This window comes from Vicia villosa, unplaced genomic scaffold (genome assembly GCF_029867415.1).
Source record: "Vicia villosa cultivar HV-30 ecotype Madison, WI unplaced genomic scaffold, Vvil1.0 ctg.000558F_1_1_3, whole genome shotgun sequence".
In the NCBI taxonomy this organism is placed as follows: domain Eukaryota; kingdom Viridiplantae; phylum Streptophyta; class Magnoliopsida; order Fabales; family Fabaceae; genus Vicia; species Vicia villosa.
This window is the reverse complement of record NW_026705254.1, coordinates 98,728-119,529: the sequence shown is the minus strand read 5'-3', so window position 1 is coordinate 119,529 and position 20,802 is coordinate 98,728. Positions and strand designations below refer to the sequence as shown.

General features: G+C 34.0%; 1 long non-coding RNA gene across 2 annotated transcripts; it reads left to right on the top strand.

Moving 5' to 3' along the window:
* Positions 1–17,721: 17,721 nt before the first annotated feature.
* On the top strand, positions 17,722–20,355 carry LOC131629329 (uncharacterized). 2 transcript variants are annotated; one of them, XR_009292015.1, is made up of 3 exons: positions 17,722–18,399; positions 18,665–19,060; positions 19,206–20,355. It is a non-coding gene; the product is annotated as an uncharacterized LOC131629329 (long non-coding RNA). The 2 variants fall into 2 exon arrangements; XR_009292014.1 differs by having other exon boundaries at positions 18,665–20,355.
* The last annotated feature ends 447 nt before the right edge of the window (positions 20,356–20,802 follow it).

Genomic DNA, 20,802 nt, shown 5'->3' with positions numbered 1-20,802 from the left:
CACATCGAAATTATCACCAAAGTTAGAATAATCTACCGAAATTTGTTGAAAGATTGCTATAATCCTGTACGGATCGACCGACCTGCTCTGATACCACTAATGTAACACCCTTCTAACCCAAACATATTTTGCATGTATTTTACAAAAATAAAAATTCAATTAAAGTTACAAGGATGTCACATCTTCATATAACATCTTAAAATAAATAGTCCTGCTCCGTAACATGGGTTGCAAAACCTAATAAATCTGATGGTTCTTTACCATCAACATATAGTACTTCACATATCCCAACAAAGTTCATAGTTCAAAATACCTTTATTAAAATAAATACTTTATAAGACTTCATCACACTTTATCATCTATGAAATCATACTTCAAAAATAGTTAAAGTACCACAAACGGTAATTCAAAGATCTTCAAATAAAACAAAGAACATAATAGTTCCAAAACAAATGATCCCAACCCTGATGTTTCATATCAGAGAAAGACCCACTAGACTCAACAAAAACTAAACTAGCGCGCTCTAAAGCTACCTCATAAGCTTCATGCACTAATCTTGATCAACTGCAAGTTACCCACGTTTCGAGACAACATTTTTAAGCAGAAAGGGTGAGTAAATCGTTATCATTATAAAAAGCATAAGTAATAGATATAGTAGTTATGGCATAGGAACAACAACATCATCATTGCATTCACCACACCTATAGCATAACGACAATCACTAATCCCTCACATCGAAGCACCATAACTCAAAAATTCATCAAACATATCACTTAATTCAAATATTGTGCAATGCCACAAATAATGAAATGCAACTTAATAAGACTCATGCATGTTGTAGCAAAACATCATTGATGACTTAATCATCGTCATCTCAAATGATCCCCACCAATAGGATCGATTCCTGCTTAGAACCGGAGCACATCATAATTTTTGCACTTAATCCAAACTATGGGATTAAGGCCATCACTGGACCAAATTTCATAAAAAACTTCATTTGATTCATCTTCCTGCAAAACTTTACTAGACTACTTGTCCTACAAATGCTAGGAATGCATGATGCGTAACAACATATAATAACACGGCCACTTCTAGTCAAAATGCATCATCATTCATCATATTAATTATACCTCATAATATGCTTCATAATGCGCACATTATAATCATCAAGATCATCATAAAACACACATCAATTCACAACAAAGCATAGTTAACTCAATTCACGATAGAAACCATACTTTTAGTGTATAATCACCAAGTATCATCATCTCATCATCATATAACTCCTAGAAATCCAAGTCCTATGGTTCATTTTATTTTACAAAGTTATAAATTATTACTCTAGCTTCGCAATGCTTCGAACTACACATTAATCGAAATTCTAAAACTCAAGTTATGAATTTTACAAATTTTTCTGATTCAGACAACATTCGCCTGACGGGGGATATATTCGCCCGGTGACTGAAGCCAGTAGCCTCTGCCTTCACTCACCTCCTCTTTCTCTCGACGCGTCTTGGGCGAGCTCATTTCGCCCGACGAATCTGTGCGAACAAGGTTTCCCTGTTGCGATTTCTTGTGATTCTAACATATTATAGGTCCTAAAACATCTTTTAAACACCAGATTTCATCATCGAATAACATCCCTATGTATTCTACATTATGGTTACTATTCTATCGCAATTCAACACTTCTAATTCATCACTATTCATCTATTCCTCATAAACCAAAACCTCAAAAACAATCCTACAATTATCCAACACTTAAGCCAATTATAGTAATCTAGACAGACTCCCCTTACCTTAAAATTATTGCTCGCTGTTGATTCTTCTTTGGATTCTCTTTCTCTTCCTGTGTGCCCTAGCCTTGTTCTTCTCCCAGCCTCTTCTCCAAATGCGATTTCATACAATGAACCGTTCTAAGTCCCAACTTATCCTTTTATCAATTTTAACCCTTGGTCCCTAATATGGCTTTCCTCTTTTTCCCCTCACTTAGCCCCTTGAATCAACCATTTTTCCCTTATCACCCCTAACACTCATATTACTTTATTTTACTAATTGAAGTAATCCCAACTAATTATTCTAATTTTTCTATAATACTCTTAATCCTCAACAATTCTCATAACACACACGAACATCGCATAAATCACCAAAACTTCACATATCATCATCAAAACATTAAATACTCACTAACATATTCACGCTAAAGTAATTTAAATAACTAATTATATAATTACTCTATATTTTCGAGGTATTACAACTTTCACTTGTATCTACAATGGTTGGTTCAAAGTTAAAATGTGAACTCCAATCATTATTTTAGACCCTTCAACAAATGCTACACTAATTCTTTTCCCTTTCAGTGACAATCTTCCTCAACATGATCCATATGCATTAACAACAAATTCTCAACACAAGGTGATAACTCAATAACCGTTGATCACAACAGGAATCACTAACTATTATCTATCGCTTTAAGAGAACCTTCATTCTCCATGACATGTTCCATTTCCTCCACCACACCCTTAGGTTCCTCCATCGTATATTTTGCTTCCTCTATCAATGCACTTCTTTTAACACTATAAAGCCTCTTGTTTTGTTCTCCAAGAATGAGAGATCCTTGATGAATGTTGAATAGGTGGGTGGTAGACATCTTTCTAGGCCTGCTCGCCATAAACTGATGAACCAATTTCTTCAATAAGTCTTAATAGCTGGTAACTAAGAGTCGTAATAGGCTCATGTACCACATTTGTATTACATCCTTGAAGGGGCCAAAGAGAAGTTTGCATTTTAGGAAATAGAAGGCCCCAATAATTGTTATATATGTTTTGATAGAGGCGACATGTTCTTGGAGGTCGCTACGTCCATCAAACTTAGCCAATGACGACGACTTGAAATTCTCTGGAATTGGCGCCCCAATATCTCATTAGAGAGAGGTTGGGTGTCTAGAATTTTAGTTTACTTATGAGGGCCAATCTCATACAGACACTGCTTGATGTGAAGGACATTGTCCTTCAAAGACTAATTCTAGAGACGTAAGTCTTCCATGGCAACGTGCATTCTTGCCATGGCATCCTGATTGCTACCAATATCACTATTGGTCGGAATTGCTACTTTCTTGCTCACCATGTTAGATAGAGGAGTAGGAGATGTGGGTAGCAATCTAGCTGTCTAATGTGATAGTGGCTTAGGTCAGTTTTACTAGGGCCCCATGGTAGGTGATAGTTGTACTTGCTAAAAGTATAATGAGTGACAACCCCTAAGTGTGTAGGGATGTCTGAGAGTTTTAGGGCAATCGCAATGTTAGAGCAAGCTCACACAGAGATTGCGATAAGCTCTGTATATTGGCAATTGCTTGAGTAAATTGAATATCTCATCAACTCGAGGATTAAGGTATTTATAGAAATTCATTAGGCATAGATCTCAAGACCCCAGAAAGCGGTCACATTATTCTTCTCCCATGAGCGTGGGAAATAGAGTCGTTATTCCCCATTTTTTATGAGTGGCGAATGTATCTTTTTATGAGTGGCGAGTGTATCATACAATGTGTACGTACTATGTTAAATGGGCGCACATTGATAAAAAAAGGCGATGAATATTATCTTTTTACCCCTGATGCATCTTGCATTGCCTCCGTCGAAACTTTCACAAACATACTCTTACATATATACCTACATCAATATAATATCAGCTTAATTTGATTACTAGTTCAAAACAACAAGATAAATGTAATATAAAAGAAAACAAAAAAACAAAAGAAAATATAAATAATATTCTTTTAAAAGAGCTTACAAATATATTTGCTTAATAATTTTAATTAAAGGATAATTATATAATAAATTATGTTATCAGTAAAATATTATTATTACAAATAATTTCTCAAGGAAAATAAAAAGTATGAATGTATATTTCTTTTATGCAGGGGCGACGCTAGGGCCCGACCAGGGTGGGCACTTTCCCAGGCTCGGGCCCAATAGTTTTTTGAGGCCCACCTGTTAAAAAAACAAAAAACAAAAAAGAAAAGGGTTACGGTAGAAAGAAAAACAAAGGAGCAGTGAAAAACACCCACACCATTGAAACCAAAAACGACGCGACACTTACTCCCTCCGACTCTGTCTCTTACTCTCTCCATTTCATACCTCGACGAAGTCCGCCAACCACCATCACAATCGTCCGAACAGACGACACCACCACCACCACCACCACGAGTCTTCTGTCTTCGATTCCGGTATTCCCGATTAACTGTTGTTGCTTCTTCTTTTTGTGATTTATGCTTCTAATTTGAATTTGCTTCTTATTTTCCCTAAATTTGAATAGATTTGAATAGTAGATTGAGAAGTTCAATTGAAAAGTTGAGATGTTGAATTAAAAAGTTGAATGAGTTGTTAATGTTAATTTTGAGAATGAGAAATTGAGAAGTTCAATTCAAATCAATTTGTTAATGTTGAGAAGTCCAAATTGGTTGAGACAGAGGGAAATAAATCAAATCATTGGTTGAAAAATCAATTAGTTTTGTTACTGTCATGAAAAAAAGGAAAATAAAATGTTACTGTTAATTGAGTTATTATGGTTGGTAAGTTTGAATTGGTTATAAATTAGTGGTTTATGTTTTAGAATTGGTTATAAATTAGTGGTTTATGTTTTAGAATTGATTATAAATGTTATTGATATTATGGATGAAGCTATCACAAAGAGCCAATTTATTCTTCAGAAACTTTGACATCAAGAGTCCTACTGATAAGCTTCTAATATACTTGACTTTTTACATTAGTGTTGCTCTCAAGAGACTTGAAGGTTGTAGAACTTTGGCTGAAGGAACCAAAGCGGTTATTAACTTGGGTCTTGAAAATGTTCCTATACCTGGAGAGTCTGGTTTTCATTTTCAAGGTCTTTTTGTCATTCCTCTGTCAAATAAAGAAGCAGGTTAATATTTCTTTACCTTGCTACTTTCATGGTTAGATATACATATCCATATGCTTACTTTATTTAATCATCTAATGTTGTGATGATGTTATGCCATATTGGATTATCAATAGTTTACTAAGGATACGAGGCATAGCAACTGAGAATGAAGTTAGATAGGCATTTCATAAGCTTGAGATAAAAGGCATGAAATGGTGTTAATACAAAATGTTGTTGGGTTGGCATTAATGGTCATGAGACACCTAAATAAGTATTCAAGTTTGGAAACTTTTCTTCCGAAAGAGAGAGGCTCTTAAATAATTTTCAACTTCTAATTGGGCTACACAATCAGGATGTTGTAAATTTTGCATGTTTATACAATGGTGTTTGTGTTTGTGGATTTGGTTTGTATTTGAATAATGGTTAGAAAAAAATGGTTATTTTGTATATGTGAATTGAAAAGTTGAATTGGTTTTGTTGTGTTTGTTAATGAGAAAGTATTAAGTTATGGTAGTAATGACTTTTTGTTAATGATTTTATTGTAATGATATATCGGTATTTAAATTTTTTCCCCAGGCTGTATAAATTTTCTGGCTTCGCCACTGCTTTTATGTAATAAAAACAGAGGATATTTCATTAATTATTATAAGAAGTATTTATTTACTTTAATTTATTACAGTAGGTGAGTGTTTGTTATAGCACCGCCTTATTCAATCCGCGCGAATCATGAAGTAACCGTTGCGCCCTAATCCGCCAAACATTATAAATACAACAAATAAACAACGTTGTTTCAATCTCTCAATATTTGTCTTTCTCAATCTTTCTATGTTCTCTTCTGGTTTCTCAATCTTTTTGTGTTATTCTCAATCAATCTTTCTGTGTTCTCTTCTTCTCTGATGGATTCAGCAGGTTCTCAGAATTCATTTACCTCACCCCCTCTGCCACCAAAACCTAATAAGAAACGAAAGATACCATTTTTGGATGAAATTCCTCAAATGATCTCGTTATCATCTCATCATACTCCCTCACCAATCAGAAGACGCTTACAGTTAATCGATGAAATTATTGAGCTTGGTGAGATGCGATTAGAACTGTTTCGTCTCATTAACAACACCCAAGAAGCCATGGATGCTGAGAGGAAGAGGAAAGTCGCAATCTTGATGTCATTTAGATAACTTGATTATGCATTTCTGTATTCATGATCATCTGTTAGGTAAGGTTAGGTATGTTCTTTTTATTTTGAATCCATCTGTTAGGTACCACACCCTTGCTATCCATCTTCAGGTAATCATATATTTGTGTTTACCCATTATTTTGAAACGATAACTTACTTGTTCGTCGGAGTCTTTGCAAGTACCACACCTATTATTATAGCATGTATGATTTACGTGTAATGTAACACTTGACTTGTTTTTGTACGAGTTTGTTTGCGTGTTAGTATTAACTAGTGCAAGAAGCATCTAGAGTGATTATGAAAGGATTGACTTATTTTTTTGTTTCACTGTTTCTTTTGGTCATATTAGATATGTTGAAGTTGCAAATGAAGCTGTTGACGCTGTAGGGCATGCAGTTGGTACATCTTTTGAGGATGTGTTCAAACTTAGAAGGTTCTCAACCCCAAGAGTATGATCAACCCAACATCATTAGTTAAAGCTTCTACCTAACCAAGTTCAGCTTAATTGAACGCTAAGAGATAAGTAGTCACATTAACGAGAAAATACGCATCTCTTTACATACATTAGTTGTATTAGTTTATCGGATAATGGGGAGGGATAATACTCACATTATATAATTGTTTGAAACTGTCGTATTAATCATGAATGATGTGAATCTAAACTCTAAAGTAACAGTCTGATTTAGTTCAATCTTCTAATTTCTGTTTACGTCACTAATAGAAAGCAATTAACTATGCTTTTTTGCATTTTCCAAGAGTAACTAGAAGTAGAATAAGACTCACCACATGTCATCTACTTGTTTGAATTTTAACTGTTTTTGACTATTGCTAGCATTTTGCAGGGATAGGTTGTTTTCGACTTACCCTTTGTTTTCTTCATTGCAATGATTATACCAACTTGTTCTTCGTATAATTTCAATATATCTTCCATATTAAATTTGGTTCCCTTACTTTAAGGTAATTTGTGATCAGCTCCATGACATTTACAATGTGATGCAGGGGCACTTTTGATTTGGGTGGCTAGTCATGCTCAACAACCTGCTAAATTGTTCAAGAACCGAAAATTCCCCTAGTCTACCCTATTGGAAGCACAATCTGGTCTTCAACTCCATCTGTGAGTGGATGAGTGTCATTGACATATGGGCCTGTTGGAACATTGGAAATGGGCAGAGGGTGGGAAATTTCGGGTCAAGCTGAGTTTGAAGTGAGGAGTCATGCCTCAAATTTAATTTATAGCTTCCCTAGTGAATCTGCTAATTGATGTTGAAGTAGGCTGGTTTAGCCGACCTGACAACTCTGTCGGTTTGTTAACTTTATGCATCATCAGCGATACTTCCATGGTCAAAATCATAATTGTTGACCGCGTGTTCATGATTGTGCAGCGTGTTTCCTTCATACTTATAGCGAAAATTATTATCATGTTAGTCAACTGGATAGTGGGTTTGGTGGCATCGGCTGCCACTTCATAGGTTGTCTCATTCAAGCCAAGTTTGCCAAAGGATTTTCAGGTGACTACTCTGCTATAGCATCATTCAGACCTTGTCGCTTTTGCATCTGAGTTGACAACCAACATAAGGACTATAGCATCCTTTTGTCATTGCTCTGAACAAAACATATATGGACATTCCAAAGAAAAAGTACAAGAAAGAAAGTATCAAATATGGGATCATCCAAGGCTTCTCCCTTTGCTTGCGGAACATTTCACTCGTCGTCGCTTTGGGGTACACTACAATTCTTGTTGAGAGACATGAAGCATCTTTTAAAAATGGAATAGGAGCATACCAAATATTTTCTCTCACAGTTCCTTCTATCACAGAATTATACACACTGATTCCAACTTTCATCACTGCCATCAATATGCTAACCCCATCATTCAAAACCCTTGACTGTATAACTGAAATTGAACCAGATATACCTGACGACTCACACTCCGCGAAGATCGAAGGAACTGTCGAATTTGAAATTGTAAATACCAAGTACCCTTTAAGATCTGCAGTCAATGTTCTTGATAATTTCAGTTTACAAATTGAAACTGGATCTAAGGTGGATGGAAAATCAGGATTTTAAGATCCAGTGGAAGGAAAAGTGAGTTGTTCTTCATCTTTTTTTTAATATCCTGATTTCTTGGTGCCTTTCAGTAGCAAAAGACTTGAGGTTCTACATGGTTTGGTGGAATCGGATGCAGCTACTAATGTGGACTGTATATATGGAAAAGCTGTTATCGTTGCTATTGATCCAATTATGGAAGATTGTTGCTCTCTCTTGCTTCTGTTTAGATATCATTTTGTTATACATAATAAACAAACAAATATTGTGTATTGTCCAAGTATATGGGAGCTGTTAAGGAGTTTTATGTATAAATTGTGTTTGAGCATTCTCATTTTATAAATTAATTTTTGGGATGCCGTTCAAACTCTTTTTTTTTTTTAAAGATGAGCACTAACTGTAATTCCTAACTAAAAAAGAAAAGTCAAGAATATTTTCTTACCAAGATATCCATCTTACCAAATTGATTTTGTAATTAATTCTACAAAGGATCCAATACTTGTAGCTGAAGACCACTTTTCTCATCTCTTGCTGCCAACACAACTTATCTTTACACTTATAAAAATAAATTTTACAGAATAGTATTAAGTATCAAGTTTACAGAGATTATTTGAAAAACTCTAAAACAACTTAAATATGATTATGCACACTTTAAGAAAAAGTTACATTAACTTTAAGGTATGATTTTAAGACAAAACAATAAAATGAATTTTTAATGTTGAATTGTCAAAAACAGTAAATAAAAAAATACATGAGCCTGTTTGCTTCAGTTTTTTTAAATATAATTTTTATAATAATATATATTTTTGTTTAAAAAAATTTTATACATTTTTTTTATAACATCTTTATTAAAAATATTTTTAGTTCGAATAATTGTTCTCAAAAAGTTATTTTAAGTATTTTATCATTTTATTAAAAAAAAATTAATTTCAAAATTTTAAAAAATTATTTAATTTTGAAGTTATTTCAAATAATTTTTTATAAAAACCAATTTAAAGATGCAGAGACCTTGTCCGTGAAGTAAATCATTGCACCTACGGTGCATCCAATTGGGAGATTTGCAATCTCAAAAACTTGTATCTCTAAAATGATTTTAATGGACATGTAGGTTCCCATTATCTCGTTTGTTGCATGTTGTTTTTGTAGATTAATTGTTCTCATTTTTGAAGATTCGTCTCCACTACTTTAACAAAGACTATACTTTGGCTATGGTAGATATTGTTTGTGCAGATATGGAAAAAATTACAAGAAGCATGAAGCTATGATAGAAACTTCATCCACCTTGTACTTCTTCTTCATAGCTTCACAAACAAGATATTTTTCATATTTTGCTGACAAATAAGTTTGCGTTTTCACATGTTGATAACTTTCATGGTTATTGTAGGACTCAATAACAACAACAACACATTTTACTTAATGAAGAAACAACAGCGGCAACAAACTTCATCTAGTTTGAGATACAATGAGAAGAAATATAAGAAGTATGAAGCTGATGTGTAAGCTTCTTCCTCCTTATATTTCTTTTTCATTGCCTCACAAACTAGATGAACTTTAGAATTGATTCTTGTTCTATGATTAGTTTCAATATAAGGTGCGTCCTGGAAATTTATATTTTTCATTGCTCACTTATTTATAATATCTGGTTTTGTAGATTGTTTGAGTTTATTATATTCTATGTAGATTGTTTGTTTTTATAAAACGTGTGTCCTAAAAGGTATGTTCTTGCATGTATTTGTTGTGTTGTTGTATGTTATTGTTGTTGAAAAATGTTCTGATCAAAACAAGAATAAGACATTGTTAAGTCACAAGAAAGAGACTTCTTGTGACTTACAAATGTTTTGTTCTTTATACAGGTTTACAGTAGATGAAGTATAGTTTATTATATGCTATGTAGATGGTTTGTTGCACTAACATTTCACTGAAAATACATTCATTTAATTTGTCATAGAAACTTATAATCTGAAAATTAAGTTATATTTGAAAACCAACTTATATAAATCAATGTTTTCGAATTGCTTGCATCTCATCATTTATTTCACGTTCTTTAGCATTTAGAATGTGCATGGTTCAATGACCTAATTCCTTCAATACATTGCTATCTTCTCTTATAATTTAATTTGAATAAAATCTAATTATTGACTGGGTCTACCTCATTGTCTTCGCTTATCATCGTGATTGTTATGATTATAAGTAATCATAACAATCATGATGGTAAGCAACGATAATGAGGTAGACCCAGTCAATAAACGAATGTTGTTCAAATTAAATTAGAATCAAAGGAATCAATGCAATGAAGGAATCATACTATTGAACCATATTTTATGTGTTAAAGATCAAGAAATGAATGGTGAGAGACATGCAATTCGAAAAATAATTGTTTGTTTAAGCTAGTTTTCAAGAATAGTTTAACTTTTAGATTAAATACTTCTTCTTCCGTGTTTGTGATTGTATGTTTGTGGCTTAAGGGTTTATCTTAACCCTTTTGATTTGAATTATTCAGTACTATTGTATTGTTATGTCTTGAATCCTTATTGATGCATTGTTACTGTTTGATAATATGTGATTGTGCTATTTAGGAATTTTTTAAATAATTGAATTATGGTATAATTATTTGTGGTTGATATGTGTTTTTGAGCCATATCTGAAAAAGCCACGAAAAATCTCAAATGTTGTGGAGGAATTTGAACATGTTGTGGAGGAATTTGAGTGTTGGCTTATATAATTGACTTATAATTGTATAATATGTAAATTTGAGTAATTCAGAGAGGAATTTCAGTGTTGACTTATATTGACAAAATTTTGGGTTCGAAGAGGAACCTTGTTGAGTATGAGATAAAATGTTATTGTTTGTTTGAGTATGAGTTGTGAATATTATTTTTATGATTCATGAATTCATGTATATCAGAGATATTTAGATGAGGTCACGGTTCAAAGAGGAACCAATGACGGTCTCAGGTTCAGAGAGGAACCATGTTCAAAGAGGAACTTGAGACACGAATAATTCATTAACATAACTCTGACATCCAAAAACTTGGTACCACTTGGATTTGGAGGAGAAATTACATAGCATTTCACATTTGCATGGTAATTGTTTGTGAATGTGAATTATTATGTGTGATTGATGTTAATGTTATGTTAAAACCATCCTTGTTGTTTAATATAATTATAACATATGTGAAGTTATTCTCACCCCTGTTTGTTTTCTTTGTCGTTTTTGTACTCATTTGGAGTACAAATAATTAGGTAGATGAGTAGCTGCTCTTGAGTTGGAGGATGAAGTTAAGGCCTCTTCATATATTTATTGCTTTTTTGCGTTATTTAATTTTTGTTGATGCTTTAATCTGTAACACTGGGATTAGGGAAGTTATATCGTTGGTTTGAGTTGATGTTTGGATAATTTTAATTAAACAAGTACTTTATTATATTGAGATGATTTTAAAGTATGTTTTGAAGTTGAGTTCCGATGCAGTTTTATGTTTTAACTTGAAAGATTATTGTTTGTCGATCATGTGTAACACCTAATTTGGAGAAATAATAATTTATTTCCTTTAAAAATATTTTCGGGATTTTAGGGTGTTACATAGTTGGTATCAGAGCAGGTCTGTCCATTCGGCCTAGGTTGTAAACGAGATTTTCCCCTTGTATGCGACATGTTTAAGGGTTTGGAAATGAGGAGAAGCTTGAATGTTGCAGAACTACAATGATAGAAGTTTGAATCAATGGATGAGAGAAGCTTGAATGTTGTAGAGCTCAAATAATTTATTTTAAGAAATTTTTTGAAAATGAAGAAGGTGGAAGAGGAAAGGTGTGGCGTGGGATATGAAACAAAAGCGTCTGGGATGTATCTTCGAACCACCCAATAAATTTTGAATTAATGGTGTTTATGGAGATGCATTTTGGGTACATTTTACGTATACAGAGACACATATCTGGATTAAATTCTAGCATAATAGGGGCACCTCTTCAATTTAGTTTGAGAAATTATTTTAAATGGTGTTTCAGGAGATGCATCTCCGGACTCTAGGGGCATTTTTTTAATTTTCACGGTTGTGGAGGATCACACATAAGGGTGGAAAGAGAAATCCACTTTTTGTTTTAGTTTTGAGTTGAGCCACTACCTACAAGATTGATTCAATATACACATTTTCAAAATTTTACCTCAATATCTTACTAACTTAAGCATCAAATTGCTATACTTTTCTATAGATACCATCTCTTTTCATCTAAGAATCGTACCAATTGCATAGGAAACATCCCACAGTTCTTCATCACAAGACTATCCATCTTCAGTTTCAGTACGAGACAATGTCGTTGTCTGTGGGAGCCAATTTTCTTAGATTTTTTTGAATATTTTCAATCTCGTAACCTTAACTACTTTCAGTTGTATCTTCAATGGTTGGTTCAAAATTAACTTGTGAACTCCAATAATTATTTCAGATCCTTCAAAGAAACGCTACACCAATTATTTTCCCCTTGGTGGCTATCTTCCTCAACACGATCCACATGCATCAACAACAAATTCTTAACACCAGGTGACAAATCTACAACCTTGGGTCGCAACAGGAATCACTAACCATCATCTCTTGCTCTAAGAGAATCACTTTTCTCCACAACATGTTCGAATTCCTCCACCACATACTCAGGTTCCTCCACAGATGCATTTCTTTTAACACTCTCAAGCCCCTATTTGGTTCTCCAAGAATGAGAGAGCCATGGAGAATGCTTAATAGGTTGGTGGTAGAGATATTTTTCAATTTGCTGTCGTAAACTGATGGACCAAATTTTGTACAGGCTCTTAGTATTTAGTAATTAGGGGTCATGATAGGCTCATGTACCATCTTATGATGCATCATCATAAATGGACGATTGTATCAGACAATATACTTTACACCTTGATAGAAACAGACGATTAATAGCCCTATTCTAAAAGGATGAATATTATCCGTCTCCCCTTAGTGTATTTTGTACCGCCTCCTACGAATCTTTCACAGATATAGTTTAACATTACCTATATTAGTTTAATGTCGATTTAGTTTTGATTAGTAATTCAAAATAAGAAATTTAAATACAATAAAAAAAAAGAAGAAGAGAAAGTTTCAATAATAATAATAAGAATAAATGGGAAAAGTAAGTGGTAGCAATATTATAAAAAGTATTTAAATTGAATTTAATATTAAATTAGCGTTTATTTAGCACCGCCTTAAATCTTAATGAATCAGCGCGAAGCATTAAGTACCCTAATCCGCGAAACCAAATAAATAGAACAAAGAAACAACGTTGTTTGTTTCACAATCTCTGAATCTTTCTCTTCTGGTTTCTGAATCTCAATCTTTCTCTTCCGGTTTCTGAATCTTAATCTTTGTCTGTGTTATCATTTGGTTTCCGGTTTGTGAATCTTAATCTTTGTCTGTGTTATCATTTGGTTTCTCAATCTTGTGATGGGTTCGGCAGATTTTACCTCACCCCCACCTGCACCGAAACCAAATAAGAAAAGGAACATACAGTTTTTAGATGATGACACGATCACACACTCACCTCCTATCGAGCTTGTTGAGAGACGCTTGCAATTCACTGATGATGATCATACTCCCTCGCCAATCAGAAGACGCTTACAGTTAATCGATGAAATTATTGAGCTTGGTGAGATGCGATTAGAACTGTTTCGTCTCATTAACAACACCCAAGAAGCCATGGATGCTGAGAGAAAGAGGAAAGTCGCAATCTTGATGTCATATAGATAACTTGATTATGCATTTCTGTATTCTTCTTGATCATCTGTTAGGTAAGATTAGGTATGTTCTTTTATTTTGAATTCATCTCTTAGGTACCACAACACCATTGCTATCCGTCTTCAGGTAATCATGTATTTGTGTCTCATTCTTTTATTTCCCAACATTATTTTCAAGTGATAAAACTTACTTGTTCGTCCGACTCTTTCAAATCTATTTCAGTACAAGGCCATTTCAAATCTATTTCAGTAAATTGGTTAGAGTATGGTTGAATTCTATTTTTGGTAGGGTTGTTAAGTTATTTACAGATTGGAAATTGGTTGGTTACAAGGTGGTAGTTATGGTTAGAAAACAGTTAGTTACACTTCTGAAAGTTAATTATGAATTGGTTAAGGGTTAGAAAAAGTCTGTTATGAATGGTTTGGAAAAGGTGGTTGCTGACTTCTGTTAGAGAGTGGTTATGTGAGCTTTGTTTGAAAATTCTGAATTGGTGTATTCCTTTTTGTGTAGGGCAGACATTGGTTAAATTGAGGCATGCTTGTAAGTTAATTTAAAACAGTTGTGAACTGTTTTGGTTATCACTTGATAGGGCAGCAGTAAGCTTGAGTTCAATTAGGGGCTGATTGTAGGATTGGACATGGTATTTTTGTGTATGGAATTATGCAGGGTTTGACTTCTTTCTTGTTCATACAGGGCTGTGCAAATATATAGTAAAGTGTTGTGGATGATTTCAACATGAAGGACGCGAAAGTTAGGACCAATCCCTTTTCGTTTTTTGAGATATTTGATGTGAGATCTTTGTGTAATGAGGGACTGTTTTTGCTAGATTTGTTGGAAGTTTAGAATCAAAATATTATGTCTTATGGTTTGAATTGGCATGAATGGATGTAATGGTTTCTTTTTGCAGGTTCTAGTTAAAACATGGTCTGGAGCTTAACACAATTCATGTTTCTTGTTTGTAAGTTAGAACAGAGTTTAACCGCATCCTCATTTAATGCCTATCCTAAAAATAACTATCTTATTTTGTCTATATATATATATATATATAATTTCCAATTCATTTACAATTAAACTCTCAACATGGCTGTAGAAGAAAACAAATGTGATGTGAAAGAACAATCTACCAAAACCAAAAAAGGAGGATGGCATGTTGCCATCTTCATCATAGGTGAGTAACCCTAAATAATCTCTTTCATTTTTTTAAGTTTTCTAGTTCTATTTTTATTTTATTTTATAAAAAATTTGCATAAATTTTTGAACTTGGAGAATAGTTCTTTCTAATCATTTTTGATGGTCTAATTGAGGATTATACAATTTCTATTTTGTAGTTATGGAAGCTGCAGAACAATTTGCAAATATTGGATTGGGTACAAATTTGATTTTATATCTCACCCAAGCACTTAATGAGCCAGTAACTGAAGCTGCTAAAAATAGGAACACTTGGCTCGGTTATCTGACCTATTTGGTTCATTTTAAATCTTTCCACCAGGAGAAGAGAATAAAGGTACAAATCGATGAGCATTTTCTACTCAGTGTGGAGAACTTTATTTCTCTGTGATAAAAATATGCTCAATTAGTCTTGTAATACATAAATATTCTATCTTGTTTGAGTTTCATGGATAATTTTTATATATTGTTAGGAGAAAAGTTGTATATATTGTTAGGAGAAAAGTTTTTATCTTGTTAGGAGACTAGATCTTTATCAGTTAACTTTGGGAATACATTTATTTTCTTTCAAGTTTATGTATATAGTAATATTTGAAAATTTTCCTTCGAGTTTATTTATATAATATTGAAAATTTCCCCTTGTTTATGCAGGGAGGCTGAAGGATCTTATACTCCGACTAAGCTTCGTAGGAATGCATCAGCCTATGCAAATATTAGCAGCCTTGATTTACTTGTTTTGTTACCATCTGCCGAGGTGTTAACTCGGCGGTAAGAGTTTGACATTATAAGTGTAGTCTCGAGACAAAGTTCAAATCCGCTCGGGGTAGATTGTAAAATTGTCATTAGTGCCATTTGAATTAATAGTAATTTCTCCCTTCCCCGTTTTTTTAAATTTTAAAATGATGATTTCTAATGTGGCATCACAATTTGATAGTTTATAGAATAAGTTTAACGCATATGTTAGATTTCTAATGTTTTTGAATGAGATTTAATACAAAAGCGCTGCCAAAGATTAATAAAAAAGCAAAAAAAATAAAAAAAAAAGCAACATACTAAAGCGCTTTTGTAAAAGCGCTCTTATAGGGTGGGCTTTAAGAGCGCTTTTCCTGGAAAAGCGCTCTTAAAGCCCACCCTATAAGAGCGCTTTTCCAAAAGCGCTTTAGTATGTTGCGTTTTTTTTTATTTTTTACTCTCACAGGGGGGCCTATCACAGCGCTTTTCTGGAAAAAGCGCACTTAAAGGGGGGCCTACCAGAGCGCTTTTTCCAGAAAAGCGCTCTTAAAGGGGGGCCTATAAGAGCGCTTTTCTGGAAAAAGCGCTCTTATAGGGGGGGCCTACCAGAGCGCTTTTAGAAGCGCTTTTGTTAGCTACGCCAGCGCCAGCTTTCACAGCGCTTTTAAGCGCTTTTAAAGGCTATAAAAAGCGCTTTCGTAGGTCTTTTATGGCCTAGTGTACATGATAATCATCCAACAATCATGCACACTCCATAATGAACAACACAAATAAAGTTGTATCAGTTTCTCATATATAAGTGTGGCTCTTTGTCACATACGATTCATTACACATTTTCAAAATTTTACCTCAATCTCTTACTAACTTAAGCATCAAAGTGCTATACTTTTCTATAGATATCATCTCTGTTCATCTAAGAATCGTATCAATTGCATAGGAAACATCCCACAATGTTCTTCTTCAGAAGACTATCTATCTTCAGTTTCAGTACGAGACAATATCGTTGTCTGTGGGAGCCAATTTTCTTAGATTTTCGATCTCGCAACCTTAACTACTTTCAGTTGTATCTTCAATGGTTGGTTCAAAATTAACTCGTGAACTCCAAAAATTATTTCAGATCCTTCAAGAAAATGCTACACCAATTATTTTCCCCTCGGTCGCAATCTACCTCAACATGATCCACATGCATCAACAACAAATTATTAACACCAGGTGACAAATCTACAACCTTGGGTCGCAACAGGAATCACTAACCATCATCTCTTGCTCCAAGAGAATCACTTTTCTCCACGACATGTTCGAATTCCTCCACCACATACTCAGGTTCCTCCACTGATGCATTTCTTTTAACACTCTCAAATCCCCATTTGGTTCTCCAAGAATGAGAGAGCCATGAAGAATGCTTAACAGGTTGGTGGTAGGCATATTTTTGAATCTGTTGCCGTAAACTGATGGACCAAATTTTGTACAGGCTTTTAGTATCTGGTAATTGGGGGTCATGATAGGCTCATGTACCATCTTATGATGCATCATAAGTGGGCGATTGTATCAGACAATATACTTTACACCTTGATAGAAACAGACGATTAGTAGCCCTATTCTAAAAGGATGAATATTATTCGTCTCCCCTTAATGCATTTTGTACCGCCTCCTACGAATCTTTCACACATATAGTTTAACATTACCTATATTAGTTTAATATCGATTTAGTTTTGATTACTAATTCAAAATAAGAAATTTAAATACAATAAAAGAAAAAGAAGACAATATAAATAGAGAAAGTTTCAATAATAATAATAATAAGAATAAGAATAAGTGGCAAAAGTAAGTAAGTAGTAGCAATATTATAAAAAGTATTTAAACTGAATTTAATATTAAATTAGCGTTTATTTAGCACCGCCTTAAATGTTAATGAATCAGCGCGAAGCATTAAGTACCCTAATCCGCGAAACCAAATAAATATAACAAAGAAACAACGTTGTTTGTTTCACAATCTCTCAATCTTTCTCTTCTGGTTTCTGAATCTCATTAATCTTTGTCTGTGTTATCATTTGGTTTCTCAATCTTGTGATGGGTTCGGCAGATTTTACCTCACCCCCACCTGCACCGAAACCAAATAAGAAAAGGAACATACAGTTTTTAGATGATGACACGATCACACACTCACCTCCTATCGAGCTTGTTGAGAGACGCTTGCAATTCACTGATGATGATCATACTCCCTCGCCAATCAGAAGACGCTTACAGTTAATCGATGAAATTATTGAGCTTGGTGAGATGCGATTAGAACTGTTTCGTCTCATTAACAACACCCAAGAAGCCATGGATGCTGAGAGAAAGAGGAAAGTCGCAATCTTGATGTCATATAGATAACTTGATTATGCATTTCTGTATTCTTCTTGATCATCTGTTAGGTAAGATTAGGTATGTTCTTTTATTTTGAATTCATCTCTTAGGTACCACACCATTGCTTTAGGTATGTTCTTTTATTTTGAATTCATCTCTTAGGTACCACACCATTGCTATCCGTCTTGTCTTCAGGTAATAATCATGTATTTGTGTCTCATTCTTTTATTTCCCAACATTATTTTCAAGTGATCAAACTTACTTGTTCGTCCGAGTCTTTTTGCAGGTACCTCCTCACCCATTACAGGTAATGTTCTTCTATTGTCTCTTTTCATTTGGTTTTTACAATATATGCAAACTGATTCTTTTATTATAAATACTAAATACTTCATAAATATTAATTATGCCAGAATGCTACTTTCCAAATACAGTGTGTGGTTGACTTTCCAAATGCAGTTTGTTTTGAGCTGTTTCTGGCACTTTCTTTTTTAAATACTAAGTTGCTTTAGGGATAAGGGTGCTTCACCAAGTGCACATTAACTCATTTCTATCTCTATCTTGTTCTTGTTTAGGAAAATCTTGTCCTTAAGGCTAACCTTTTCCATGTACTACTAATGGATAGCCGATTGATCATGTTCTATCATGTGTCAAATTTGTCAAATCTCTGTCTGTTGACGCTGTAAGGCATGCAATTGGGTACATCTTCCGAGGCTGTATTCAAACTTAGGAGAGCTCGCTCTCAACCCATATGATCAACCCAACATCACTGGTGAAAGCTTCTACCCAACCAAGTTCAGCTCAACTGAAGGCTAGCAGATAAGTAGTCACACTCACAAACAGAATAAATAAGCATCTCTTTGCATACACTAAGACTATGCTTGTTTGCATTTCCCAGGAATAACCACATGTCTTCTACTTGTTTGCATTTTCATTGTATGTGACTATTGCTAGCAATTTTGCAGGGATAGGTTGTTTTCGACTTACCCTTAGTTTTCTTCATTGCAATGATTAAACAAACTTGTTCTTTGTATAATTTCAATATATCTTCCATATTAAATTTGTTTGCGTTACTTTTCTTGTGATCTGCTCCATGATATTTACAATGTGATGCAGGGAGACTTTTGATTTGGGTGGCTAGCCATGCTCAACCACCTGCTAAATTGTTCAAGAACCAAAAATTCCCCAATTTACTCTATTGGAAGCATAATCTGGTCTTCAACTCCAACTGTGAGTGGATGAGTGTCATTGACATGGGGCCTGCTGGAACATTGGAAACGAGTAGAGGGTGAATATTTACGGTCAAGCTGAAGTAGCTCCCCTATTGAATCTGCTAATTGATACTGAAGTAGGCTGGTTTGACAAACCTGACAACACTGTCGGTTCGTTAACTCCAGGCATCATCAGCGATACTGCCATGTTCGAAATCATAATTTCTGAGCTCATGTTTATGATTGTGCAGTGTGTTTAGCATGTTAATCAACTAAAGAATGTGTTTGGTGGCATGGGCTGTGATACTTTTCCACTTCATAGGTGGTCGGTCTCAATCAAGCCAAGTCTATCAAAGGATTTTCAGGCGACTACTCTGCTACACATTCAGACCTTGTTGCTATTGCATTTGAATCAACAACCAACATAAGAACTTTAGCATCATTTTGTCATAAAGAACAAATACTGAAGAAAGTCATAACATATCTGGACATTCCAAAGAAAAGTACAAGAAAATATCAGATATGGGATCATCCAAGTTGTGGAACATTGCACACGTCGTTGCTTTGTGGTACGCTACAATTCTTGAGAGACATGAAGCCTCTTTTGGAAATGGAATAAGAGCATACCAAATATCTTCTCACAGTTCCTTCTATCACATGATTATACACACTGATCCCTTCCCAACTGTCATCACTGCCATCAATATGCTAATTCCAGCATTCAAAACCATTGACCGCATAACTGAAATTGAACCAGACATACTGGACGACTCACAATCCGAGAAGATAGAAGGAACTGTCGAATTTGATAATGTAAATTTCAAGTGATATTGAAACGTGTTTGTGATACCCTTTTTATTAAGTGAAACAAAGAAATTAGTAGTACCTTTTTGTTGCTTCTTACACTTATCTTTACACTTATACAAATAAATGTTACATAATAGTATTATGTATAAAGTTTTCACATATGTAAAACTCTCAATTATGCAGATTGTAAGAAAAAGTAGCATAGTTTGCACATAATAATAAACTTTTACTTTTAGGTATGGTTTTAAGACCAGGCAATAAGATAAAATTTTAATTTTGAACTATCAAAAATAGTTAATAAAGGTATAATGTTTCTAAACAATCAATAGTGTAACATATAATAAATAGTGGTGGTTTCATTTTTATATAAATAAAGAAAGAATTTTATGAATTGAAAACTAGATTTTTAAAAAATCTCTCCGACTGCGAAAATTGTTGTTTTAAATGTTAAAAAAATGAAATGTTAGGTAGTTCTGTAGATGCACCTACGGTATAACTCCAGTTTTTTGAAATGTTAGGTGGTTTCGTAGATGTATCTACGAAAGTCTTCCGTATTTGCACATTGATTTTTTTAAAAGTTAATTTTATCTAACCCGACTTTATTTGTAATGCAATGCAGACATTTTGGTCGACCATCCATATCGCATTTTATCTGGGAGGATTGCACAACATGCCTCCGTGAGACGTGCACAAAT